Source organism: Tachyglossus aculeatus, chromosome 19, assembly GCF_015852505.1.
Source record: "Tachyglossus aculeatus isolate mTacAcu1 chromosome 19, mTacAcu1.pri, whole genome shotgun sequence".
NCBI classification, from domain to species: Eukaryota; Metazoa; Chordata; class Mammalia; order Monotremata; family Tachyglossidae; genus Tachyglossus; species Tachyglossus aculeatus.
The window spans coordinates 18,667,197-18,694,878 of record NC_052084.1 but is presented as its reverse complement, the minus strand read 5'-3'; the positions used below and the strand labels follow the sequence as shown (position 1 = coordinate 18,694,878).

Below are 27,682 nucleotides of genomic sequence, written 5' to 3'. Positions count from 1 at the left end.
CCCAGTGAGCTTACATGTGATATTTTGCCAAGCACTGTAATAATAACAATAATTATAGCACTTGCTAAGCACTTACTTTGTGCCAAGTACTCTTGCAAGTGCTGGGGTAGATACAAGTTAATCACGTTGGACACAGTCCCTGTCCCACACTGGACTCACACTCTTAATTCCCATTTTAAAGATGGGGTAGCTGAGGCCCAGAGAAATCAAATGACTTGATCAAGGTCACACAGCAGACATTTGGCAGAGCAGGGATTAGAACCCAGGTCCCCTCTGACTCCCAGGCCCATGCTCTATCCACTAAGCCACATTGCTTCTCCGAATGATGGGAAAGAAAAACAGATGGAAGCAGGAAGAGCCTGATTCCAGCCAGATGAAGGATTAGGGCAGACAGAAGAAGCCCAGGGTAGTTGAGGCATGAAAAGATTGCCACCAGATCTTGCCTTCTTAGATTGCCATAATCCCTGGCAGCCAAAGAACTATTTACTATGTACCTCTCAGTGGGATGCTGGTAGTATCTGCTCAGAGAAACCTGTTTGGTGGGCCCATGCTGAAGTGGGTTGAAGGTCCTTTAATAATAATAATTGTGGTATTTGTTAAGCACTTACTCTGTGCCAAGCACTGGGCAAAAATCATCAGATTGTACACCCAGGGCTCGCATGGGGGAAGAAGGCTGGATTAGGGGGTAATAGAGGGTGTACATTAAACATAGAGACAGAACCTTTCCATTTTGCACCCCTCTCCACCCCAAAACCCAGGCATCGATGTCAAACCTCCCTGAATCTAGTTAGTTCATAGACTGATCCCCTGAGAAGCCCTTTCTTTAGCCTGTGGGGGAACTAATGTGGTCTAATGGATAGAGCCCGGGCCTGGAAGTTAGAAGGACCTGGTTTCTAATCCCAGCTCCACCACTTGTCTGCTGGGTGACCTTGGGCAAGTCGCTTAGCTTCTCTGTGCCTCAGTTCCCTCAACTGTAAAATGGCGACTGAGACTGTGAGCCCTATGTGGGACAGGGACTATGTCCAACCTGATTATCTTGTATCCACCCCAGCACTTAGAACAGTGCCTGACACATAGTAAGCACTTAACAAATACCACTATAATAGGAATACAGTGCTCTGCACACTTTAAGCACCCAATAAATACAATTGAATGAAAATACAATTAAACAATAATAATAATAATAATAAAATTAACAAATCAGTGAATCATCCATGTTTCTGTGTGCAGACCACTGTACTGAGTACTTGTGAAAGTACACTATAAAGGTGTTGGTAGACATGACCTCTGTCAAAAAAGACAAAGTCTCCAGGAGAAGACAGATAATAAAATAAAGTGCTGAGAGGAGGAATAATACAGTATAAGGATACAGGCATAAGTGCTGCGGGGCGGGGGTGATTATCAAAACGTTTAACGTTTAAGTACACAGCCAAGGGGCTAGGTGATGCCGAGGGGAGGGAGGAGAGGGGACTGAGAGCTTAGCCCACCCTCTGCAGCTCTAGAAGCTCTGCAGACACTTGATGAATCTCTTATTGATGTTGCATTTTCCCTGCCGCACGGCTCTCCCTCTCCATTGCCTTTGATTGTTCCTCAGAACCAGGCGGCCCTCCGATGACCTCCCTGCTCTCTGCCGTTTCCTTTCCTGCTCATTATTTCCTAATCTGAAAGACAAACATGTGTCAGAAAAAGCGTCAGAAGCCACAGTAAACTCTGAGATGCGCCACGAAACAGCAGATTTAGATCCTCCGGGCGTTGCTCTCCGCTCTTCGTTTGATTAGGAGGATTCCGGCAGAATTATCCGGGGGTGGATCCTAGGAATACGTAGCCAAAGGGAACAGCCTTCACTGCACAGGATCACATGTATGTATCTATGATTGTATGCAGGTCTGGGTGGGGAGGGGTGCTGGAAATGGGTGCATTATGCGTTGTGCATTCTACCTATTTTTTTTTTAATGGTATTTTGTTAAGCACTTACTATGTGCCAGGCACTGTTCTAAGCACTGGGGTAGATACAAGATTATCAGGTTGGACACAGTCCCTGTCCCACGTGGGGCTCACAAGCTTAATCCCCATTTTCTTCATTTAATCATATTTATTGAGAACGTACTGTGTGCAAAGCACTGTACTAAGCACTTGGGAGAGTGCAGTATAGGAATAGGCACATTCCCTGCCCACAATGAACTTACAGTTTACATAGGAACACAGGCATTAATATGAATAAATTACAGATGAGGTAACTGAAGCACAGAGAAGCGAAGTGACGTACCCAAGGTCACACAGCGGGCGAATGTCGGAGCTGGAATTAGAACCCAGCTCCTTCTGACTCCTAGGCCCATGCTCTATCCACTAGGCTATGCTGCTGCTTATTCTGTTGGGCGTTTGGTTCAGTAACATAATCAGACCCTCTGCTAGAGCCTGAAACTAAGTGTATTTCAGCTGGGCTTGCAGGAAGGGGAGGAGGAAAGTATTTCTTGCCACTATTGATTTGGAATTGACTCTCAGGATATATTACATGTGCAACCTGGCTTCCTGTGGCTGCAAGGGTGTCTTCTTTCCCTCCCTGTCTGCAGAGCACTTGGGGAGTAGAAATCAAAGCCTTTCTCCCATATAAAAATAGCAGTATTTGTAGTATCGATCAATCGATCATAATACACTGAGAGCTTACTGTGTGACTGTGAGCCCGCTGTTGGGTAGGGACCGTCTCTATGTGTTGCCAACTTGTACTTCCCAAGCGCTTAGTACAATGCTCTGCACACAGTAAACAATAAATACGATTGAATGAATGAAGGAATGTACAGCAGTGAACTAAGCATTTGGGAGAGTGCATTTGGGATACTAATTGTGGTATTTGTTAAGTGCTTACTGTGTGCCAGTGACTGCACTAAGAACTGGGGTAAATGCAAGGTAATCAGGTCGAACACAGTCCCTGCCCTACTTAGGGCTCAAAGTTTTAGTCCCCATTTTACAGATGAGGGAACCGAGGCTCAGAGAAGTTAAGCAACTTGTGGAATTGGGATTAGAACCCAGGTCCTCTGATGCTTCTTGAGGGTGGGGATTACATCTACTAAGTCTAATGTTATCTCCCAAGGCCTCTTGGAGGAGATGTGCCTTCAATAAAGTTTTGAAGGAGGGAGAGTAATTTTCTCTCAGATATGAAAAAGAGAGCATTCCAAGCCAGAGGCAGGACGTGGGAAAGCGATCGGTGGTGAGATAGATGAGATCGAGGTGCAGTGAATAGGATGGAATCATGGTAGCAAAGTGTGCTGGCTGGATTATAGTAGGAGAGTAGGTGAGGTAGGAGGTGGTAAGGTGATTGAGTGGCTTGAAAGCTGATGGTAAGGAATTTCTGATTTGATGCTGAGGTGGATAGACAACCACTGGAGTTTCTTGAGGAAATATGGACTGAACATTTCTCTAGAAAAGTGATCTGGGAAGCAGAGCAAAGTATGGACTGGAGTGGAGAGAGAGAGAAAGGAGGCAAGGAGGTGAGTAAGGAGGCTCTACAGTAGTCAAGGCAGGTTAGAATAATTGCTTTGAGTGCTTGGTAGCCAACAGGATGGAGACGAAAGGGAGGATTTTAACAGTGTTGTGAAAGTTCAACCTACAGGATTTAGTGATGGATTGAATATGTGGGTTGAATGAGAGAAAGGAGTCAAAAATGATGTCAAGGTTACAGGCTTGTGAGACAGGAAGGATGGTGGTGCTGTCTACAGTGATGGGAAAGTCATGAGGAGAGCAGGGTTTGGGCGGCAAGATAAGGAGTTCTGTTTTGGACATGTTAAGTTTCAGGTTATGGTAGGACATCCAAGTAGAGATGTCTTGAAGGCAAGAAGAAATGTTGCACTGCAGAGAGGGAGAGAGATCAGAGCTATAGATGTAGATTTGGGAATCGTCTGCATAGAGGTGGCAATTGAAGCCATGGGAGCCAAGGAGCTCTCCAAGGGAGTGGGTGTAGATGGAGAACAGGAGACCCAGAACCGAACCTTGAGGGACCCCCACAGTTAAAGGTTGGAAGACTAAGGAGGAATCCATGAAAGAGACTGAGAATGAGCTGCCAGAGAGAGAGAGGAGGAGAGGACAGTGTCAGTGAAGCCGAGGTTTGACAATGTTCCCGGTAGAAAGGGGTGGTCGACAGGGTCAAAGTCAGGTAAGATATTGGCTAGGACGAGGAGAGAGTAGAAGCCATTGGATTTGGTAAGAAGGCGATCACTGGTGACCTTTGAGAGGGTGGTTTCTGTGGAGTGAAGAGGTTGGAAGCCAGATTGGAAGGGGTCAAGGAGAAAATTGCAGGAGAAGAACTTGAGATAGTGAATGTAGACAACTTGCTCAAGGAGTTTGGAGAGGAATGGGAGAAGGGCAAGGTGCCAACTGTCCCCTCCTTCCTTGTTTAATAACATGATATTGGGGAAAGAGCACAGACCTGGATGTGCAAAGACCTGGGTTCTAATCCTACCTCGGCCTGGTAAATGACCCTGGGCAAATCACTACTTCTCTGTACCACATCTGTGAAAAGGGGATTCAACATCTCTTTTCCCTCCTACTTTAGACTCTGGTACAGGGATTGTTTCTGTCCTGATTATTGGTGTCTACCCCGATGTTTAGCACAGTGCTTGGAACACAGAAAGTGCTTATCAAATACCACTATTATCATTATTGTTAACAATAGCAATAATAATAATCAATAGTATTAATTGAAGGCTTACTATGCATCAAGCACTATGCTGTTTCTGGGAGAAGCAGCTTGGCTTAATGGAAAGAGCATGGGCTAAGGAGTCAGAGGACATGAGTTCTAATTCCTGCTCTGCCCCTTTTCTGCTATGTGACCTTGGGTAAGTCACTTAACTTCTCTGTGCCTCAGTTGCCTCATCTGTAAAATGTGGATTCAGACTGTGAGCCCAAGTGGGACAACCTGATTACCTTGTATCTACCCCAGTGCTTAGAACAGTGCTTGGCATATAGTAAGCACTTAGCAAATACCACAATTATTATTATTATTATTATCACAATATAGCAATATAAAAGACTCATTCCCTGCCTATCATTATTATTATTATTACTATTATTAGCATATGTGACTCTCAGGAAATCTCCCCTTTCCTCCTCCTGCCCTGCTAACAGACCAAGATGCAGATAAGTGGTAGGTAGCCTCTTGGCATCATAAGCACAGGAGTGAAAAAGCATTTTTTTAATTAATATTTTTCATCTCTGAGGGCCTGGAGGTCCCATGTACAAAGAACACGGCTGACATCAAAGGCCCCATGCTGCTGTTATTTGCTTGTCTGGGAGAGAGCAGTGTGCAATCTCCCTGTTGCATTCATTACTACAAATGGGGTTAGCTGTCCCTCCAAGCAAGGAGGAAGAAAGACGAAAGTCTCGGCAAATGGCTTGCTATTGCTCTGCATTTCCTTTCATAATGAAAATACCATTATATTTTATGGTTCCAACAATACTGAAACTCTGTAGGCAGCTGTCAAACCCCTCCTCCCCCACCTCAGGCAATATTATCCTTTCCCACTTTCCCAGAACTAGACAATTCCATTTCACTCCCAGAAGACTTACAAAGGAAAACAAGGAAAATGAAGAGCTTCTCTTCTTGTATCCTAGCTGGAGCCCGAGGACTGCCCTTGGAAAGATGGATTTTCCTAATGGGCTCCTGGGAATCCTCTTTCCCAGGGCAAGATCATGGGTTCTAATCTCAGTCCCGCCACTTGTCTGCTGTGTGACCTTGGGCAAGTCATTTCACTTCTCTAGACCTCAGTTATCTCATCTGTAAAGTGGGGGCTGAGACTGTGAGCCCCACACGGGGCAGGGACTGTGTCCAATTTGATTTGCTTGTATCCACCCCAGCTCTTAGAATAGTGCCTGGCACATGGTAAGCACTTAACAAATACCATTATTATCATTGTTATTATTACGGCTGTGCTAGAGGTGAGGATGACTTTCTGGAGTGTGTTGGGGGTGAGGGGGGCTAGAAATCACTGTCAGAACTGCTCAGAAGACCAATGGACCAGGCCTTCTCTGCCCCAGATTTGAGACACTCCAATTTTTGACTGCGGATAGCTCACAACAGTTCTGTGAGCTGACTATGAGTCCAGCCTCATGTGGTAATGAGGCTCTAGGGTCAGACTGTGAGTAGAAAGATGAGGGGTCCTGGTTAGATGGGGTTAGATTTTCTACATATCTCACAAGGTTATTGGAGAGGCCAGTCAATCAATTTATTAATTAATGGTACATATTCAGAGCTTATTGTGTTCAGGCCGCTGTATTAAGCACTTGGGAAAGCCCAATACAGGTTGTGAGCTTGTTGTGGGCAGGGAGTGTGTCTATTTATTGTTATAGTGTACTCTCCCAAATGCTTAGTTCAGTGTTTTACACACAGTAAGTGCTCAATAAATACGATTGAATGAATGAATGAACATGTTGGTAGACAGTCTAGAGGGGGTGATAGATGTTAATATAAATTCTAGATATGGACATATGGACGTGGATACTGTACTTTTCCAAGGGTTTAATTCGATGCTCTGCTCACAATAAGCACTAAATTAATATTGTAGGAGTCAGGAGACCTGGCTTTTAATTTCAGCCCTACCACCTGCCTGCTGTGTGATTTTAGACAAAGCATTTAACATCTCTGTGCCTCAGTTTCTTCATCTGTAAAATGGGAATTAAGTACCACTTCTGGTCCCCCTTAGACTGTGAGCCCCATGTGGGACAGGGACTGTATCCAAACTGATTGCCATGTATCTACTCCAGCACTTAATACAATGCTGGGCACACAGTAAGTGCTTAACGAATGCCATGATTATTATTATCCTGTCAGAAATCAATCAATCAATCATATTTATTGAGTGCTTACTGTATGCAGAGCACTGTACTAAGCGCTTGGGAGAACACAATATAATAGAGTGTATAGACACTTTCCTTGCCCACAGAGAGCTCACAAGTCTAGAGGGGGAGAGAGACATTACTATAAATAAATAAATAAATTCATACATAAATACATAAATTAGGGGTATGTATATAAGTGTTATGGGGCTGAGGGAGGGGTGAATAAAGGAAGCAAATCAGAATGATGCAGAATGGAGTGGGAAAAGAGGAAATGAAGGCTTAGTTAGGGAAGGCCTCTTGGTGGAGAACTGCCTTCAATAAGGTTTTGAAAGTGGAGAAAGTAAATGTCTGTCAGATATGAAGACGGAGGGCATTCCAGGCTAGAGGAAAGATGTGGGTGAGAGGTCAGTGGTGAGATAAATAAGATTGAGGTACAGTGAGTAGGTTGGCATTACAGGAGCCAAGTATGTGGGCTGGGTTGTAGTAGAAGAGTAGCGAAGGAGGGGGCGAGCTGACTGAGTGTTTTAAAGTCAATTGTAAGGAGTTTTTGTTTGATATGGAAGTAAATGGGCAACCACTGGAGGTTCTTGAGGAGTGGGGAAACATTGCCTGAACGTTTTTGAAGAAAATGATCTGGGAACCAGAGTGAAGTGTGAACTGGAGCAGGGAGAGACGGGAGACAGGGAGGTCAGCAAGGAGGCTGAGACAGTAATTAAGGTGGGATAGAATAAATGATTGGATTAATATGGTAGCAGTTTAGAGCAAGATGAAAGGACAGATTTTAGCAGTGTTGTGAAGATTGAACTGGCGGGCTTTAGTGAATAGGTGCATTGAGTAAGAGAAGAATCAAGGATAATGCCAAGGTTATGGTGTTGGGAAACAGGAAGGATGGCGTTGTTCTCTACAGTGATGGGAAAAATCAGGAGGACAGGGCTTGAGTGGGAAGATAATGATTTCTGTTTCGGCTATTTTAAATATGAGGTGACGGCAGGACATCCAAGTCTTGGAAGGCAGGAGGAAATATGAGACTGCAGAGAGGGAGAGAGATCAGGGCTGGAGATGTAGAATTGGGGATCATCTGTGTAGAAGTGGTATTTAAAGCCATGGGAGTGAATGAGTTCTCCACGGGAGTAGGTGTAGATGGAGAATAGATGGGGACCCAAAACTGAGCTTTGAGGGATTCCAACAATTAAACAAAGAAGAGATCAGCATTGGATCTTTTCATACTATTCTAAGAGGTTTGCTCTGCTTTGCCAGGGAAGACTGATCAGCCAGAGAGAGAGGGAGAAAGAGAGAGAGAAGGAGAGAGCACAAGGTAGAGAAAGAGAGAGCAAGGAGGTGAAAGAAAGGGAGAAAGAGAGAGAAAGAGAGGGCCCCAAGCAGAATAACAGTGGACCCTGGTTACAGGATGAATGAACTCAGTCCAGCCAGTTTACAGGCTCTGTGTAAACTTCCTCTGCAGCATCATTCTTCTCCACCACATCCCATCTGCTACTCCACCTGATGATAGCCATTTATAAATCTCTCCCCATCCACTTTTGCCCAGCCCTCTGCCTGTCTCGCCGCAGGCAGCCGAAGAGAATTACAGTGGTTCCATCGATCGCTCCATCGTCCTGGCTCCCTCCCGGGCTCACTATCAAACATCTGCCCACTGCATCAGCTTCTGACTATGGGGTCCAAGGAAGGTGGCCGGGGAGGAGAGGTCTCTCTCCAAGATCTATCTATTTATTTTATTTTGTTATGTTTGGTTTTGTTCTCTGTCTCCCCCTTTTAGACTGTGAGCCCACTGTTGGGTAGGGACTGTCTCTGTATGTTGCCAACTTGTATTTCCCAAGCACTTAGTACAGTGCTCTGCACACAGTAAGCGCTTAATAAATACGATTGATTGATTGATTGGGAGAATACGATGTAATGGTATAGCAGAATTGGTCGATACCCACAGTGAGCTTCTCCCAAGTGCTTCGTACATTGATCTGCACCCAGTAAGCACTCAATAAATATGATTGGCTGGCTAGAGGAGGCTTACTGTGAAATAGTAGGAGTCTGGCTGCAGCCAGGACCCCTGGGTACTGACAGGTAGAAGGAGACTTTGCCCTGCTTGGCACAGACCCTCTGGATCTAACTGGTCAGAGATACCCACTAATCCATCCTGTTCCACAGTGAACCTTGGCCCCAACCCTGGCAGAGGAATGAAATGGAGATCCTGGGTTCTAATGCCAGCTTCTCTCCTTGCCTGCTTTGAGACCTTGGACAGATCACCTAATTTCTTTGGACCTTAGTTTCCCTATGGATAAAATGAGGATAAAATATCATTTCTCCCTGTATCCTAGACTGCGAACCCTAGGTAGGACAGGAATTTAATTATATCCAACTAATTATCATGTGTCTATCACAGTGCTTACCCTCTCAGGATGGCACTTGGAGGGTTTCCAGTGCTCTACCATTTTTGGCTACAGGAGGGAGAGTCAAGCGGAGGCGTACACATTCCATTTCTAGCTTGGGCAGTGGCTAGCGAGTGGAAGGCAATCTGCTACAAGTCAAAACTCCCCCGTGCTGGGCTGCAGCGACATGGGAGAGAGTCAAGGGCGGAGACTCAAATTTACTGCTTGGAAGGAGGCGATGGTAAACCACTTCTAGATTTTGACCAAGAAAACTCTACGGATACCCTACCAGAACGATTGCAGTTGGAGGTTGGGGCATCTGGGAGGGCTGTGTTCATAACAATAATAATAATAATGATGGCATTTATTAAGCACTTACTATGCGCAAAACACTGTTCTAAGTGCTGGGGAGGTTACAAGGTGATCAGGTTGTCCCACGGGGGACTCACAGTCTTAATCCCCATTTTACAGATGAGGGAACTGAGGCCCAGAGAAGTAAGTGACTTGCCCAAAGTCACACAGCTGACAATTGGTGGAGCTGGGATTTGAACCCGTGCCACTGAGCCACGCTGCTTCATGGCCTCACTATGGGTCAGAAACAACTCCACAGCATAGTACAAGACCACGGTGCTCGCCATATAACAGCCTAATACTTTACTATTTCCCTTATCCACAATTTATTTTAGTTTCTGTCTTCCCCCTGCTGATCTTCCCCCTGTTGACTGTAAACCTTTTGTGGGCAGGGATAGTGCATATCAACTCCATTGTACAATACTCAATTTTCTTGCCTCTTTTACCTGACACAGAAACTTCACATGGTGAGTGGCCAATAGGCTGTTGGCAGCAGACAGCAGAGAAGCATTGTGGCCTAATGGATAGAGCATGAATCTGATAGAAGGATCTAGGTTCTAATCCTGGCTCTGCCACTTGTCTGCTGGGTGACCTCATGCAAGGTACTGCACTGCTCTAGGCCTGAGGTATCTCATGTGGAAAATGGGAAATAAGAATGTGAGCCCCATGAGGGAAAGGGATTGGGTCCTACCTGATTTGCTTGTATCCACCCCAGCACTTAGTACGGTGGCAGGCACAGAGTAAGTGCTTAACAAATACTACAATTATTATTATTTGTTACTGTGGTAGACCCTAGGAGACAGATTGGGAGCTACTGGGGACAGTGTCTGCTCTCGAAGAGTGGGTAAGTGACCGAATCCAAATGTTTAAAGTCCTTCTTTTAATTTCCTGGATCCTGAAATCTCACCTGAGCCCTAAGACACTTTAGTAATAATAATGATGAATTTATCAATCAATCAGGTATTAACTGAATGCTTACTATGTACAGGGCACACATTACCATTACTACTACTAATATTTGTTAGGTGCTTATTACCAATTATCAATGAATAGTATTGATAGAGCTTTACTGTGTGCAGAAGACTGTACTAAGCTCTTGGGAAAGTACATTACAACAGAGTTTGTAGATACGTTCCCTGAGTTTAACAATAATAATAATATTAATAATGATAATAATAATGACAGTATTTGTAAAGTGCTTACCAAGGGTAACTTAACAGTGCCAAGCACTGTTCTAAGCACTGGGGCAGATACAACCTAATCAGGTTGTCCCACATGGGGCTCACAGTCTTATAATCACGTGGCTCAATGGAAAGAGCCTGGGCTTGAGAGTCAGAGGTCATGGGTTCTAATTCCACTCTGCCACTTATCAGCTGTGTGACTTTGGGCAAGTCACTTAACTTCTCTGTGCCTCAGTTCCCTCATCTGTAAAATGGGGATGAAGACTGTGAGCCCCACATGGGACAACCTGATTACCTTGTATCCCCCCAGCGCTTAGAACAGTGCTTTGCACATAGTAAGTGCTTAACAAATACTGTTATTATTATTATTATTATAATCCCTTTTTACAGATAAGGTAACTGAGGCCCAGAGAAGTTAAGTAACTTGCCCGAAGTCACACAGCTGACAAGTGGCGGAAACAGGATTAGAACCCACGATCTCTGACTCCTAATCCTGTGCTCTTGCCACTAAGCCAAGCAGCTTCTCATTTTACGGTCTAGATGGGGAGACAGACATCAAAGTGAAGGCAAGGGGAAATACTAGAATAGAACACTATATTCATTCAGTCGTATTTATTGAGCTCTTATTGTGTGTATTACGTGTCAAGTACTGGAGTAGATATAAGATAATCATGTCAGACACACCTGGGGCCTCTCAGTCTAAAATAGAGGGAGATCTGGTATTTTTTCCCCATTTTGCACATAGAGAAACAGAGGTACAGAGAAGTTAGGTGACCTGTTCAAAGTCACAGAGCAGACAAATGGCGAAGCTGGCATCAATTATATTTATCAAGTGCTTACTATGTGCTGAGCACTGTGCTAAGCACTGGGGAGAGTTCTTATGACAGTTGGTAGAAACGTTCCCTACCCACAACAAGCTTAGAACCCAGGGCCCCTGACTCCTGGGCCCAGGATCTTTCCTCTAGGCCACAATGTTTGTAGTGATAACTCTGCTTGGATTCGAGCCTTGCAGAATGACTCTTCAACTTTGGCACTTTGGAATGAATTAAAATGGAATTGGGTCAAGCAGCACTGTCCTTGGGGTTGGAAGCCACAGCACATCAAGACAACGCTCTCCTCTCCTGTCTTATGCCTATCCAGCAAGTGAGGGAATTCCACAAAAGGAGCAGTCCCTCCCTGTCTTCTCTGCCGAGGCGATTGATCTGTCCAAGCCCAGAGGGTCCCAGGTCAGATGCCAGGCCGGGGTCACGCTTGTGTCGTCTTTATTGTCACCACCCTATTGAGGGGAGGTAAATGAGATGAGGGGATTTATGCATCTTTCACCCTCCACGAGGACAGTCCAAGAGAGCATGTCCTGATTGATTCATTCAATCATATTCAGTGAGCGCTTACTGAGTGCTGAGCACTGTACTAAGTGCTTGGGAGAATACAATACAGCAATAAACAGACATCTTTCCTGCCCACAATGAGCTTACAGTCTGGGGGGGCAGGCAGACATCTATACAAATAAATTACAGATATTTACAGAAGTGCTGTGGAACTGGGACAGGGGAAGAGCCAAGGGAGCAAGTCAGGGTGACGCAGAAAGGAGTGGGAGAAGAGGAAAAGGGGCTTTGCCTGGGAAGGCCTCTTGGAGGAGATGTGCCTCGGATTTGAGGAAGGAGGGCATTCCATGCCAGAGGCAGGATGTGGGCTAGGGGTAGGTGGCGAGATAGGCAAGAACGAGGCACAGTGTGGTGTGCATTAGGGCAGTGAAGTGTGTGGGCTGGGTTGTAGAAGGAGAGAAGTGAGGTGATGTAGGAGGAGGTAAGGCGGTGGAGGGCTTTAAAGCCAATGATAACATTTAAATGGTAACCTTATTTGTTAGCCTTCAGGAAGACATTCCTGGCAGTGAGAGTTGAAAAATAGAAAACGTCCCCTTCCTCAGGGAGCTGCCACTCTGTTAGGAGGGAACAGACAGATATACAGGCAATACCCTTCCCTGGGTCCCTGAAAATGCAGTCATGAGTTTGAGGGTCTTAGCTTGCTCTGTTGGAATGAGTAAATTCAGGACATCTCCCTGGAGGTGGTGGCTTTGAGGTGTGATGTGAGACGTGAGATAGAGGTTTTTAGGGGGTTCAATAGAGTTAGCTCCTGTAGTGTCCAGAAAGGGGAGGCGCCAGCCTGTACCCTTCCGCTGGGATCCTCAAACCACCACGGGTAGTGAACGATTTTAAGGTTTCTCTTCAAACCTCCCTGGTCTGTATCTCTCATTCATTCAGTTCACAAAGCACTGTACTAAGCACTTCGAAGAGTACAATATTACAAGAAATAGATACATTCCCTGCCACTTCCTGAGAGGTTTTTTTCCCCTTCTTCCCTCTTTCCTTCCCTCTCTCCCTCCTTCCTACCTCCCCTTTCTCCATCCCTCAAAGAACTTAGGTTCTCCCCAGAACAAGACCAAGTTTCCAGAAACTCACTCTGTCCCTTCCACCTCCCAACTACCAGCAGTCTGCCTTCACTCCCTAGGCACCTGGGTTGGGGGGTCTTCTAAATCAGTTCTGAGAACTTTATGAGGAGAAAGTTGGGGGTCTTCTGACTCAGTCCTGAGAAGGAAAAAACAGGTCATCTTGGGGCCAGCTAAGCTAGGGGCTAATTCCCATCACCGGCACCCACAGACTCCACCTAATTAATCATGATGAACAGGAAGCAGAGGGACGGCCGTGTAGACTGTATCCCCCATAGAGCATCTGTCTGTTATTCAGGACAATGTTTAGCACGTGAAGTGAGTCGTCTACAGGAAGTCTGCTATTTGTCCCCCTCCCTCCGTTCTGTCAAGGTTTTCTGAACAGACTGCCGGTTTCAGGGCACAGGTGATTTACAGAGCAATGTAAATTTCAGCTTCTTCTGCCTCTCAAGTTCCGCAAGCTCCTGTTACTGTCAGTTTTATATTAACATTTACATAACAAGAAGATTGAAAGATTACACTATTTACATATATATGGAGCCTGGCTAGAAACCAGGATCCTCATATATTTACATTATGTTTTATTGATTAATAAATTAGATACTTACAAATCACACACCAATCAAATTTGTACATTTCAGAAACCCATCAAGGGCAGATGAATGTAAATTGACTTGTTCATTTGCATACAGAGAGCAAACTGTTTAAACACCATTGATCATACGTCAGGAAAGATGATAATTTGCGACGGTAGTATGAGCCACAGTGTGTCTCGGTTATCTCAGGTGCAGGGTGGAACACATGTGGATAGAGGTGATATGAACACATCTGAAGCAAAGGTGCTGGATTATTTTTATGGTCTTTATCAAGTGCTTACTATGTGCTAGGCACTGTTCTAAGGACTGGGGTAGATACAAGCTAATAGGGTTGGACACAGTCCATGTTCAGCATGGGGCTCACAGTCTCACAATCTTACAGATTCATTCAGTCGTATTTATTGAACGTTTACTCTGTGCAAAGCATTGTACTGTACTAAGTGCCTGGAAGAGTACAATACAACAACAGACACATTCCCTGCCCACGACGAGCTCACAGTCTAGAGGCACCTCAGCTAGTCCTGATTCAACCACTTACCCGTTATGTGACCTTGGGCAAATCATTAAACTTCCCCCCTTCTAGACTGTAAGCCCGCTGTTGGGTTGGGACCGTCTCTATACGTTGCCAATTTGTACTTCCCAAGCACTTAGTACAGTGCTCTGCACACAGTAAGTGCTCAATAAATACGATTGAATGAATGAACTTCCCCAACCCTCAGTTTCCTCATCTGTAAAATGGGGATTAAATCTTACTCCCTCCTACTTACACTGTGAGCCCCATTGGGTATAGGGACTGTGTCCAACCTAATTTTCTTGTATTTAACGCAGTGCTTGGTACATAGAAAACCCTTACCAAGAACTGTAGTTATTATTATTAAACTCAGTCCTCTGTGGACTCTGGGGGCCTGGTAGGGCTGACATTGTCAAAAGGGGATTCAGGTTAGTTCAAAGGCAGAATTTTCTGCTATAAAGTCTATCTGGAGAGTTCAAGGCATGATTTTCCACACAGGGCAACTCACAGGGGAAGCAGTATGGCCTAGTGGATAGAGCACAGGCCTGGAAGTCAGAGGACCTGGGTTCTAATTTTGGCTTCGCCACTTGCCTGCCGTGTTATGTGGGCAAGTCGCTTCACTTCTCCATGCCTCAGTTCCCTCATCTGTAAAATGGGGACTCAAGACCTATGCTCCCTCCTACTTAGACTGTGTGTCCCAGTGGGACCTGATTAGGTTGTATCTACTCCAGAGCTTAGTATACAGTGCTTGGCACATAGTAAACTCTTAACAAATACCACAGTCAGTGATCATTATTAGGGCAGAAATCCAGCACTTTTGTCTGAGTGAGGAGAAAACCGTTGGAGATGGGACGATGCATTCATTCAATTGTATTTATTGAGCACTTACTGTGTGCAGAGCACTGTACTAAGCACTTGGGAAGTACAAGTTGGCAACATATAGAGACGGTCCCTACCCAACAGCGGGCTCACAGTCTAGAAGGGGGAGACAGACAACAAAACAAAACATATTAACATTTTTAGACTGTGAGCCCACTGTTGGGTAGGGACTGTCTCTATATATTGTCAATTTGTACTTCCCAAGCGCTTAGTACAGTGCTCTGCACATAGTAAGTGCTCAATAAATATGATTGATGATGATATTAACAAAATAAAATAAATAGAATAAATATGCACAAATAAAATAGAGTAATAAATACGTACAAACATATATACATATATACAGGTGCTGTGGGGAGGGGAAAGACCTAAGGCAGAGGGGGAGGAGAGGGAGAGGAAGGAGGGGGCTCAGTCTGGGAAGGCCTCCTGGAGGAGGTGAGCTCTCAGTAGGGCTTTGAAGGGAGGAAGAGAGCTAGCTTGGCGGATGTGCAGAGGGAGGTCATTCCAGGCCAGGGGAATGACGTGGGCCGGGGGTCGATGGTGGGACAGGTGAGAATGAGGCACGGTGAGGAGATTAGCGACAGAGGAGCGGAGGTTGCAGGCTGGGCTGTAGAAGGAGAGAAGGGAGGTGAGGTAGGAGGGGGCGAGGTGATGGAGAGCCTTGAAGCCGAGGGTGAGGAGTTTTTGCCTGATGCAGCAGTGACTTCCAAGATTTCTGTTTATAGAAATATCAGCATCCCCGTGTCAATGCTACATTAGAAGAAGTATCAGGATTTGAATTGATTTCTCTGCTCTACTCTGCCTGCCAAGAAAGCAGGTTAATAAGGAAATCATTACATCGGTTTACTGTGCCTCTCCTGATAACGATTATAGGAGTGATGACTTTTAATTTCTGCTTGGCTGCTTACTCATAAGCAGGGAATGAAGTTTCCTGGTCACATTTCCTTGATTTCCCTTCAGGCTGTGACTCTTAGATTGTGTAAGGAGGTGGCACACACAGGGAATGCATTCATTCATTCATTCTATTGTATTTTTTTTAAGCGCTTACTATGTGTAGAGCGCTGCACTAAGCACATGGGAGAGTATAACAGTAAACAGACATATTCTCCACCCACAACAAATTTACAGTCTAGAGAGGGAGACAGGCATTAATCTAAATAAATAAATTACATATAAAGACATAAGTTCTGTGGGGCCGGGAGGGGGAATGAGAAAGGAGCAAGTCATGGTGACGCAGAAGAGAGTGGGAGAAGAGGAAAGGAAGGAGGATTTTTCCCGAGTTAAATCTCTTGGGTCAGTTTGGCCTATATGGAGCATCTAAGTTGGAGCAAAGTGTGGCATGGTGGATAAATTCAATAAAATGCCTATACGGAAAGCTGGGTTCAAAGAAAAAAAATCAAGATGGAGAGAGGTAAGGACTGGTTATAGAGAGCAGAAGGGATGGTAGCCAGGAGAAGTGGGAACTATTCTTCCCCAGAAAAGCCTGGAACTTCTTGTCTTCCAAATCCTGATGCTGTTCTATACTTAGTGGAAAAAGCCCAGGCCCAGGAGTCAGGAGACGGGTTCTAGTCCCGTCTCTGCCACTTGCCTGCTGTGGGACCTTGGACAAGTCACTTCACTAGTCGGGATTTCAAATTACCTCCTCTGTAAAATGGAGATAAAACACCAGTTTTCCCTCCCTCCTAGACCAAGAGCCATGGCCAAGCTGATTATCTTGTATCTACCCCAGAACTCAGCATAGTGCTTGGCACCTAGTGAGGGCTTAAAAAATACTGTATTTTATCCACCACAAATGCAGAGTAAATCTGGCCAGGGGTGGGGAAACATCCTTGCAAGTCAATCAATCAGTCAGTCATATTTATTGAGCGCTTACTGTGTGGAGAGCACAAAACTAAGCACTTGGGGGTGTACGATATAATACCATAGAAGAGTTATGGTAGAGACATTCCCTGTCCACAATGAGCTTACACTCTAGAGGATATGGGGTGAATGTGTGGTTATTAGGACAGAGCTGAGCCTCTCAGATTATCACTGGAGGGAGAGGTAATTTGTCAAAGTAGCAGGATGCACACCCTGGTTGTCCTCATGTCTACCACACTGGCCGGACACCTTCCGATACCAGATAAGGCCTCTGTCTCTCCTCTCTTTCCCCCTGTAAATCCCACCCTCTCGGTCTTTCTATTCACATTGCACCCAAAGCTGGAAAAACGTGCTGAGAGAAACAGGCTGAACTCAAGGAAACTGTTACCAGTCAGTGGTATTTATTGAGTGCCTACTGTGTGCAAGAGCCTTGTATTGATTTGACTGGAGTAAGAGCTGAGCTTGGTCCTGCCCATCTCTGCCCCTTGCTTGAAGCGGGGGGGGGGGGGTCCTCTTGTCAGTTGAGAGACCACCGTAGCAACCTCAAATGGCAGCCCCAATGAGAGAATCCTGAGTAATAATTCTACATACGAAATCCAACCACTTCAACCGTTCAGAATTAATCGCCACCAACACGTAGAACTGTGCAATGCAGGTAATTAGAGACTCCACTGCGAGAGCATTTTGTACAATAACACTTGATTTTAATAACATGCTGTAGTATTAGGTCGTTACATGGGTTTTTATTGAAACGATCGGTGAGAGGCTCTGGAGCTTCTTAGTCTTACTTTGATGTCTCTCAGGCTTGAGGCGGAGTTCTCAGAGGCCCCCGGAGGTCTTGAAACAGTCTCTTTGGGACTCTGATGTCTCAGAGCAGGGAGCAAAATGTGTTTGACAATTCTAATAATGTCTCCCCTTCGTCTTTGCGGCTGGTTTAGACAGCCACTGAGAGCGAGAGTCAGTGAGTCTGTTCTGTTGAAAGCACAGACAAACTGACTCTCACTGCCAGCAGTCACCTAAACCAGTTGGAAGATAGTCTCATCTTAACTGCACCAACAAAACTGCGGAAATAAAGGAGAGAGCAAAGGCCTGGGAGTTGGAGGCCCTTGTTTCCAATCCTGGCTCTGCCACCCGACTCCTGTATGGCTTTGGCAAGTCACTTAACTTCTCCGTGCCTCCGTTTAACCCTCTGTAGAATGGGTAGTTCTGAAGACACCATGGAAGGGGAACCCCACATTTACCATATTAAGAGGACGGACTATCATTCTTCTGGCTAAAACCTGTGGAAATGGGCTTTTTGGGAGGCCTATGTGCTTGTGATATGAACTGGGAGTGTTTGAAGAAAAGGTTATATAGTGGGCTCCATGCAGGGCATGGACTCCGTTCAAACTGATTCTTACGTGACAGGCACTGTGTCTGACCTGATCATCTTCTATCTACCTCAGCGCTCAGTTTAGGCTGGGCATCTAGTGAGGGTTTAATAAATAACACTCTTACGATCATTATTACGCACTGAGTTTGGCATTTAAGAAACACTTGATAAATACCACAATAGTAGTAATTATAGTAGAAGGTTAGAAAAAAAGGAAAAGGAAAAAGAAATCCAAAATTGTCATGGGAGGAAAATGGAGAATTAAGCACCAATAAATGAACAAAATGGAAAGAGGGAAAATTTGCTTTTTAGAGTGAGTCAAGGGAAACAGTCAGATACTAATTTCGCAGACCACAAGTACAGCAAAGCACCTGAGCCAACATGATATTAGAGCAATTCTCTACTCCCCAGGGGAAGATTAACCAGACCCCTTGTTGTTCATTCTCCCCCTGTTCACTTTTATCTTGAGACATTTTCAATCAATGGTATTTATTGTGCCCTTATTATTCATTCAATCATAATTATTGAGTGCTTACTGTGTGCAGAACACTGTACTAAGTGTGCAGAGCACTGTACTAAGCCCTTGGAAGAAAGCAATACAACAGAATTAGCAGATACATTCCCTGCCCTTAACAGGTTTACAGTCTAGAGGGGGAGAGAGACATTAGTATGAATAAATGATTTATAATTTATAATTTAAAGATATATGCTTCAGTGCTGTGGGGTTGGAGGTGGGGAGAATGTCAAGGGTTCAGAGATCACAGATCAAAGTGCATTTTCCTGATTACTAGCATCTCTCCCACAGAGAAAGAAAGGAATATCAGGGGAAGGTCCAGGGAGAGAGTTGCATCTATTGGCTAACCAAATGATCAATCAATAGTATTTATTGAGTGCTTTATGTGTGCAGAGCACTGTACTAAGTGCTTGGGAGAATACGATATGACAGAACTAGTAAACACATTCCCTGCCCAAAGTGAGAAGCAGTGTTGCCTAGTGAGAAGCTCTGTGGCTACTGGAAAGAGCCCAGGCCTGGAAGTCAGAGGACCTGAGTTCTAATCCTGACTCTGCCACTTGCCTGCTCCGTGATGTTGGGCAAGTCACTTCACTTCTTTATGCCTCAGTTACTTCATCTGTAAAATGAGGATTAAGACTGAGCCCCATGTTGGACAGGGATTGCATCCAAACTGATTATCTTGCATCTACCCCAGTGCTTGACAGTGCCTGACACCTAATAAGCACATTAAAAATGCTGTTAACACACAAAAAAAGATCTTACAGTCCAGAGGGGAAAGGCTAATGAGAATTTGGAGATGACCAATGGATTTAAATTGTCCTGAATCTCCCTTGTTTCAATGTCCACAGTGCTCTGGACAAAACTGTGCCTTCCAGAAGGTATTTGGGTGGGAATGACCTCTTTTGGACACTCTAAACTGTAAGCTCCTTGTGAGCAGGAAACACATCTACCAACTCTGTCATACTGTACTCCCCCTAAGCACTTAGTACACTGTTCTGCACAGAGTAAGTGCTCAACAATACCATTGATCCTCTAAATTGTAAGCTGCTTGAGGGCAGGGAACGTTGTATAGAGTGTGAACTGCACATGGTAAACACTGAGTGAATATCACTGATTTATTTATTTAGAGAATCAGCATGGCTCAATGGGAAGAGCACAGGCTTGAAAGTCAGGGGTCATGGGTTCTAATCCCGGCTCCGCCACTTGTCAGCTCTGTGACTTTGGGCAAGTCACTTAACTTCTCTGGACCTCAGTTCCCTCATCTGTAAAATGGGGATTAAGACCGTGAGCCCTACATGGGACAACCTGATTACCTTGTATCCCCACCAGAGCTTAGAACAGTGCTTGGCACATAGTAAGCGCTTAACAAATGCTGTCATCATCCTCATCATTATTAATTCCTGAGGGCTACAAGCGATCTGTTCATCTGTGTGTCAGTAACTACTCTGTGTAATGTCTCCCATGTCAGAGTGTGTGTTTGGGTTCTTTGGTGTGTTTGTGTGTGTTTAGTGAGTGGGCGGCTCTGTGCATTTGGGCTGGGCTTCATGTTTGAAATTGTTGCTAATCAGCTGTGAAATATATCCACCTGCAGGCCCCTCGAAGGCAGGAATAGTGTCTTCCAACTCCTTTGTATTGCCCTCTCCTATGTACTTAGTACAGTGCTCTGCACACAGTAAGTGCTCGATAAATAGAACTGATTGATTGAGGTGCTTTGTCAAATGGGGACTCAATACCTACTTATTCTTCCTGCCCCTTGGACTGGGAGTCCCATGTGGGACAAGGACTGTGTCCAATCTGATTAGTTCGTCTCGACGTTCCCTACTCAACACGACTACAGTTTAGAGGGAAGCCAGTGTGGAGGGCAGTCTTTATGGGACCACATGGCAAATGGCCAACTGAGTACAAGTTCTAAAAATGGAGTCAGTGCTCATCTGGATATGGGTGACCACTTATCCTCCCCACTTCCAGAATTCCATGGAATGAAATTGTTGGCATGAGAGGAACCAGGAGGGAGGGGGTCCTTGCTTTCTGAAGCTTTTACAAGGTGGATAGAGCAAGGTGGCTGCCTCTCCTGGCCACACACTTCCAGGCAGCTCTCTTTCCTCCTGCCACCTTGACTAGGAAACCTCTGGAACCTAGAATTCCTGCCAGCTTCCCTTGCTTCTACACACAATGCCCTCTGTATCCTCAGAGGAAAGGGCAAGAGAAGCAGCATTGCCTAGTGGAAAGAACTCAGCCCTGGTATTCTGAGGACCCTGGTTCTAATCCTGGCTCTGCCAACTGCTTGCTGTGTGACCTTGGGCAAGTAACTTCACTTCTCTGTGCCTCAGTTTCTGTGTTCTCCTTCCTATTTAGACCGAGTACCTCATGTGGGACAGGGACTGTTCAACCTAATTCACTTAATATGTACCCCAGCGTTTAGAACAATGTTTAACACACAGTAAGTTCTTTAAAAATGCCATAAAAAGGGTGAGAAAAGCATCAAACAGGTATGTATCTATGGGAGATGACATTTTCTACATTTTGGTTTCATTTCCCAGAGAGTCTTTATATTTCTGATGAACATCTTAGAAGGTTTGCTTTCAAGGGCTTGTTGATGAGTCATCGCTTAATAGTAGAGGTATGGGTTAGGTGCTTAGTATGGACCAAGCGCTGTAGTAAATACAAGATAATAAAAATAATAATTATTATTATGTGCCAGACATTGTTCTAAGCCCTGGGGTAGATGCAAGGTAATTCGGTTGGACACAGTCCCTGTCTCACATGGGGCTCAGTCTAAGAGGGAGAGAGAACTGGTATTTAATAACCATTTTACAGACGAGGAAACTGAGGTCCCAAGCCTCAGACCACTTCATATTTCCAGAGGGGCTTTCTGGTTTCTACCTAAAACAAAGCTGGCTCTAATTTGCCCCTGCTGCTTCTAATCTCAGCTGAAACTGAAATCAGATTGGTATACATGCACTCAGCATTTTAAGAGAATGAGGGTACTGTTATCTATCATTTGCAATGAAACGCTTATTTCAGTGTAATCAAATAAATTGTAGCTGACACTGGGGGTTCCTGGTCGTGTCCTTGCACTGCCCCCTGGAGGTCAATGGTACAGATACAGTTTTGGCTAAAGATGTTTTTAATAATAATAGCATTTATTAAGCGCCTACTATATGCCAAGCACTGTTCTAAATGCTGGGTAGATACAAATTAAGCAGGTTAGACACAGTCCCTGTCCCACATGGGGCTCACAGTCTTAATCTTGGTGTTTTCAAAGCTGCTTACTATGTGCCAGGCACTGTACTAAGTATATATATAAATATATATAAATATATATATACTTATATATATACATATTTACCGCTGCACTTAGTATATATATGTATATATATATATATATATATATATATATATATATATATGCAATGGCATTTGTTAAGCACTTACTATGTGCAAAGCACTATTCTAAGTACTGGGGGTATACAAGGTGATCAGGTTGTCCCACATGGGGCTCACAGTCTTAATCCCCATTTTACAGATGAGGATTAAGAGAGCCTTAACTGAGGCTCAGAGAAGTTAAATGATTTGTCCAAGGTCACACAGCAGGCATGTGGAGGGGTTGGGATTAGAACCTCTGACTTCCAAGCCCATGCTCTTTCCACTAAGCCACGATGTTTCTCTAAATACAAGTTGGGATGCAGTCCCTGTCCCACATAGGGCTCACACTCTTAATCTCCATTTTACAGATGAGGTCACTGAGGCCCAGAGAAGTGAAGTGACTTGCCCAAGGTCACACGGCAGACAAGTGTCAGAGACCGAATTAGAACCCAGGTCCTTCTGAATCCTGGGCCTGTGTTCTATGCATTAGCCCATGCTGCTTCTACAGGCCATGCAGCACCTACCTGCTCCTCTTTGGGCCCCTGAATGTCATTTCCATTATTTTTCCAAGCTCAATAGGTACTGTTCGAGCATCAAGGGAAGAAAGCTTCCGTGAGCTAATTTCCTAATTTGGAATTATAATTTTCAGAAAGCAAATTAATGTTTTCATGCAGTAGCCAGTAATTGGCTTTAAAGTTGTGACTTTATCATGCTAGTTATTTGTGGACTTGTAAAAAGCTGGATCACAGAGTGAAATGGCATATTTAGAGACTTTTGAAACCATGGATTATGGTCGCAATACAACCTAATGATTCTTTCCGTGCCATTAGGGCAGAGTGTGTAAATGCACATTTAGAGCATGATTAAAAAGCAAATGAGTACACACGGAACAATTCTTTATAAAAGGACTTATTATCCTGCAGAGGATCTTGGTTCCAGTTTAGTAGAGCTCATCAGCCGCATTGTATTCTGCTGAACGCTCAATGCCAAAATGGCACTTGGGGGAATTGTGGGGAGAAGGGGTGTATCTCCTTAAATCTGGCTCCACCACTTGTCTGCTACGTGACCTTGAACTCATCATTTGGCCTTGGTTTCCTTTCCTGTAAAATGGGGATTAAAACTGAGCTCCATGTGGGTCATGGCCTATGTCCAACCTGATTGGCTTGTATCTACCCCAGTGCTTAGTACAGTGCCTGGCTTGTAGTTAGCGCTTAAGAAATAAAAAAAAAAAATTAAAAAATCACCATGAGTATGGAGAAATGGAAGAGTCTGGTATTAGCTAGCTAGGTAGTTTGATGATGATAATGATGTTGATCACCCCCGCCTCCCCATCCCTTGCCCCCAGTGACCTGGCCATCTATTTTATCCAGAAAATTGACACTATCAGACGTGAGCTCCCTAAAATTGCCCCTGCCCTTCCTCAGTTCCTCCCCCTTCCGGCCCCCACTTCAACTCTAACATCCTTCCCAGCACTACCTCTAGAGGAGACCTCCTGCCTCCTCTCAAAATCCAGCCCCTCCACCTAAGCATCTGACCCCATTCCTTTGCATCTTATCAAAACTCTTGCCCTCTCCCTTCTTCCCTTCCTAACAGCCATCTTCAACTGTTTGCTCTTCAATGACTTCTTTCCTCACTGTTTTTAAACATGCCCACATCTCTCCTATCCTAAAAAACCCCTCTCTTGACCCCACGGCTCCCTCCAGTTAATGCCCATCTCCCTCCTACCATTCCTCTCCAAACTCCTTGAGTAAGTTGTGCACTCCGCTGTCTCAAATTTCTCTCCTCCAGTTCTCTCCTTGATCCCCTCCAATCTGGATTTCTTCATTCCATAGGAACCACCCTCAAAGGTCACAAATGATCTCCTTCTTGCCAAATCCAACAGCATCTACTCCATCTTAATACTTCTCAACCTCTCAGATGCCTTTGACACTGTGGACCATCCCCTTCTCCCAGAAACGGTATCCAACCTTGGCTTCACTGAAGCTGTCCTCTCCTGGTTCTCCTCTTATCTCTCTGGCCGTTCATTCTCGGCCTCCTTCACGGGATCCTCCTCTGCCTCCGACCTCTTAACTGTGGGGGTCCCTCAAGATTCAGTTCAGGGTCCCCTTCTATTCTCCATCTACACCCACTCCCTTGGAGAACTCATTCTCTCCCATGGCTTCAACTACCACCTCTCTGTGGATGATTCCCAAATCTACATCTCCAGTCCTGAACTCTCTCCCTCTCTGCAGTCTCGCATTTCCTCTAGTCTTCAAGACATCTCTACTTGCATGTCCTCCCATCACCTCAAGCTTAATATATCCAAAACAGAACTCCTTTATTTTCCCACCCAAACCCTGTCCTCTCCCTGACTTTCCTATCACTGTGAACGACACCACCATCCTTCCTGTTGCACAAGCCCATAACCTTGGCATTATCCTTGCTCCTTTCTCTCATTCAACCCACATAATCAATCCATCACTAAATCCTGTCGGTCCCACCTTCACAACATCACTAAAATCTGCCCTTTCCTCTCCATCCAAACTGCTACCATGTTAATACAATCACTCATCCTATCCTGCCGGGATTACTGCATCCACCTGCTTGCTGACCTCCCAGCCTTCTGTTTCTCCCCACTCCAGTCCATCTTTCACTCTGCTACTTGAATCATTTTTCTTCAGAAATGTTCAGGACATGTCTCCCTGATCATCAGAAAACTCCAGTGGTTGCCCATCCACCTCTGCATCAAAAAAGCTCCTCACCATTGGCTTTAAAGTACTCAGTCACCTTGCCCCCTCCTACCTCACCTTACTACTCTCCTTCTACAACCCAGCCCAACCACTTTGCTCCTCTAATGCAAACCTTCTCACTGTGCCTCTATATCCTCGATCTCACCACTGACCCCTCGCCCACATCCTGCCTCTGGTGTGAAACACCCTTCCTCCTCAAATCTGACAGACAATTACTCTCCCCACCTTCAAACCCTTGTTGAAGACACACCTCCTCCAGGAGGCCTTCCCTGACTAAGCCCCCCTTTCCTACTCTCCCACTGTCTTCTGCATCACCCTGACTTGCTCCCTTTGTTCTTCCCCACTTCCAGTCCCACAGCACTTATATACATATCTGCAGTTCATTTATTTGTACTGATGTCTTTCTCCCCACTCTAGACTGTGACCTCGTTGTGGGCAGGGAATATGTCTGCTTATTGTTGTATTGTACTCCCCCAAGCACTTAGTACAGTGCTCTGACACAGTAAGCGCTCAATAAATATGATTGGAAGAATGAATGAATGAACACTTCCATTTCATCCCTGGATAGATGTCTTTGAGAATCAGTCCATCAGTTGCTTGGGAGAGTACAATGCTTTCTAGACTGTAAGCCCATTGTTGGGCAGGGACCATCTCTATATGTTGCTGACTTGTACTTCCCAAGGGCTTAGTACAGTGCTCTGCACACAGTAAGTGCTCAATAAATGATTGAATGAATGAATGAACAGAGTTAGTCGATGAGCTCCCCACCCACAGCGAGTTTACAGTCTAGAGAGGGGTATCAATTGCCATCTCTCCAGGCTGGCAGAGGAGGAACCCTGGCAAGTCTTCTCATGAGCCCACCTATCCTGGGACTCTACATACCCAACCAAGGTCAGAGCTGGGTACAAACTCAGTCAATCAGTCAGTGCTTGGCATTTTATTTTATTTTATTTTAATGGTAGTTATTAAATGCTTACTTTGTGCCAGGCACTGTTCTAAGTGCTGAGGGAGTTACAAGGTAATCCAGTTGGACACAGTCCCTGTCCCACATGGGACTCAGTCTTCACCCCCATTTTACAGATGAGGTAACTGAGGCCCAGAGAAGTTAAGTGACTGGCCCAAATTCACACAGCAGACAAGTGGGGGAGTCAGGATTAGAACCCAGGTCTTCCTGACTCCCAAGGCTGTGGCTTGGCCACACTACTTCTTATTAAGTGCTTACTGTGTGCAGAGTGCTGCACTAAGCACTTGGGAGAGTATAACATAACATTAGAGAAAAAGCATGGCTTAGAGGTAAGAGTATGGGCTTGGAAGTCTGAGGTCGTGGGTTCTAATCTCGGCTCTGCCACTTAGCTGTGTGACTTTGGAAAGGTCACTTAACTTCTCTGTGCCTCAGTACACTCATCTGTAAAATGGGGATTAAGGCCATGAGCCCTACCTGAGACAACCTGATAACCTTGTATCTCCCACAGTGCTTAGAAGAGTGCTTGGCACATAGCAAGTGCTGAACAAGTACCATCATTATTATTATTATAACAGAGTTGGTAGGTATGCTCCCTGACTGCAACGAACTTCCAAGCTAGTAACAACCTTCCGGATCTCCTGTCTGCCCAGTTACTCTGTTAGAAAACACTTAATAATTGTAGTATTTGTTAAGCTGTTTCTGTGTGTCAAGCACTGTATTAAACACTGGGGTAGGTACAAGATAATCAGTTTCCCCATGGTGCTCCCCCATCCAAGCGAAAGAACGTATATTGAATCCCCATTTTGCAGAAGAGTGAACTGAGGCCTGAGAAGTTAAGTTCCTTGCCCAAGGTCATACAGCAGACAAGTGTCAGAGCTGGGATTAGAATCCAGGTCCTCTGAACACCTGTTACTGTTTGTGGGGTGGTGGGAAGCATCCAACCCTCTCCCCTCAAAGTACACAGAACTCTAAATCTACTCAAATTTGATTTCCTTTCTGCCCTTGGACAATAAAAATGACTGAGCTCCCATTATTTCTCCTCAAAACCAAGTAACAAAAATATCCTCCTGGGTTCCGACCTTATGAGCCAGTTTTCTACTCAAAGCACATTTTTACAGCCAAGTTGCTTCTGATTCTTTAAAGGCCAAAACATCTTTCTAGAACTAGAGGGAATCTGCTGAAATGTATCAGCAAAAATCTCTAAGCCTTTGGGTCTACATTTACCTTCATCAACCACCACCGGAGAGCTCAGAGCCGACCGACGAACTGTCTAGGGCAAAGGAGTCTAAACAGCCCAGAGCAATTTAATTATTTTAGTGACACAGTGCTGGGAAAATATATAATATGATATTAAGAGGTGACAAAAGTGCAGCAGCGAAAAGAACTGGCAATTTATATATTTGATTGTAACTTTCCAAGCACTCCAGTGGTCATTCTAAGTGGGTCACTTTTTCAGGTTTTAAAAAATGAGGCATGGATAACGGATTTGTTTTTAAGGCTGGGAGAAGCATGTGCTGGAGCTGGAAGATGGGCAAGGAGAGGAGGTGAAGTGATGGAGGGATAGAAAAAGGGATGTGAAGAGAAAAAGACAGAGAGAGAGGCAGAGAATGATGGAGAGGGACAGAGATAGGGAAAAAGAGGAAGAGAGAGGAAAATGGGAAGAGAGATGTTTTCCTGTTAGAGGGCTACTCTCCATTACTCAGG

At 44.9% G+C, this 27,682-nt stretch overlaps 1 protein-coding gene and 1 non-coding gene across 2 annotated transcripts in view; both read left to right on the top strand.

Moving 5' to 3' along the window:
- Positions 1-27,682, top strand: part of LRFN2 (leucine rich repeat and fibronectin type III domain containing 2) — a 172,840-nt gene that overhangs the window by 33,926 nt on the left and 111,232 nt on the right. The gene's annotated exons all lie outside the window — the stretch shown is intronic.
- On the top strand, positions 9,229-9,366 carry LOC119941086. Its single transcript, XR_005455119.1, has one exon. It is a non-coding gene; the product is annotated as a small nucleolar RNA SNORA7 (small nucleolar RNA).